Source organism: Anoplophora glabripennis, unplaced genomic scaffold (assembly GCF_000390285.2).
Source record: "Anoplophora glabripennis isolate ALB-LARVAE unplaced genomic scaffold, Agla_2.0 scaffold1406, whole genome shotgun sequence".
NCBI lineage: Eukaryota > Metazoa > Arthropoda > Insecta > Coleoptera > Cerambycidae > Anoplophora > Anoplophora glabripennis.
Genome location: NW_019426055.1, coordinates 6186 through 8024, shown reverse-complemented (window position 1 = coordinate 8024; position 1839 = coordinate 6186).

Below are 1839 nucleotides of genomic sequence, written 5' to 3'. Positions count from 1 at the left end.
TGTGTGTGTGTGTGTGTGTGTGTGTGTGTGGGTGTGTGTGTGTGTGTGGGTGTGGGTGTGGGTGTGGGTGTGGGTGTGGGTGTGTGTGGGTGTGGGTGGGTGGGTGTGTAAGTGTTAGTCGTGTGGGGATGCCCCCTTACGGGGGCGTACGTGTCTTTTGGTGTATTTGTCTGTCTGGTATATTGTTTGTCGGGGGTCGCAATTTTAAAGAAATGTATTCTAAAGTAATGCAAATAACTGATAAATAAGTAAAAACTTACCTGGGCATAACCCCGGCACAGGTGCTGTAACAAAGATGCCGACGGCCTCTATGCTTAAGCCGGGGATTAGGTCGGTGATTAAAAGGAAAGAAAGGGATTCTTTCCAGGTAGCCTTAATAAAGGCAGGTAGATCTTGCTCGTTGCAATGCACTTCACCTCACAAACAAATACGTCTGCTCAGCTCGGCTGTTCGCTCTGAACTGGGGCCTACACCGGTTACATTTGTGGTCGGGGTCGACGACGGATGGGGCCGACCTTCACGGGTTGGTCAAACAGGGATAATCTCCCTCGGTACCAAATCATTTAGGTCACCAACATCGCCAAAAATAACGGCGCGCGCCTACACCGGCCACGCTTGTGGTTGGGGGTTGTGGTCGACGACGGATGGGGCCCAATTTATTCATGAGTCTGTCCAGGCCTACAACGATGAGACGGGACAAAGAGGGATATTCCCCCTTCGGTCTCAAATCATTTTAGGTCATTAACATCAACATCACTAAAAATAACGGCGCGGCGCGTTACAGTCGAGTTCTGTGAACGAACCATTAGGTGGTTTTAGACATAAGAGTAACTAAATAAGAGGCTTTTATTGGATAGGGCGAATCGAACATGCATTCACTGAGGCCATCTCACGTTGTTGTAGCAAAACATTGTCCTTTATGGAAATTGTTAAACAGAAATCTGCAACAACAGATCGAATCTGTATTCTCAAGCATTCAATCAACAGAAATAGAATGCGTTGACTGAAATGTTTCAATCATCGTAGAATGTTGGAGATTTGACGTTATAGTTTATCTTCAGTTCAGGTAGGTTACTGCGTTTTTGTGCATTAATAAATTTATTTTGTTTTAGATTAATGTAATAAGGGGTTTATTGAATTCGTCATCTGAACTGCCTTACTGTATTTTTATTCTTTTTTTTATTCAAAATGAGTTTACCTGGTAGAACTACACGTAAATGTTATGCTCCAAATTGCAAAAGCACTTACTATATGAATGTAATGCGTCCTATAGAAATAAATGTTTTTTCAAAATTACAAAAGACAGACAATTACTGTGGATAGAATCAGTTCGAAAATTATGTAAATCAGACTTTGCTCCGACAAACACAGATCATTATTTTTGTGAAGACCATTTTGAGATAAAATGTTTTAAAATCAGTGATAGGAATAGTCTCAACAGAAATGCTGTGCCGACATTATTTTTAAGATCAACTCGCGCCATTATTCCATGGCTAGAAATTGGCCTCAATGACTTGGGATCGAGGGGGATTATCCCTCTTTATCCTGCCTCATCTCGTGTAGGCCTGGACAGCCTTCGTAGGTGGGTGGAGATCAACTACAAGTTCATATATTAATTGTAATAATATCACCTTGGAATCCTCGGATAGTATCCAATATTCAGCAAAACAATTTGTTAACGTAACATTACAGAATTTTCCTTGCTTCGCCGGCTCGTCTGTGTAAACCCCGGGGGTAGTGTCATGTTTATGTGTGGTATGGTTGGGTAGGGTAGTGCGGCTATGCAGCCTGGGATGCGCTTTGCTAAGGTGGCCCTTAGGCTAGCGCGGGAGGGGAGGG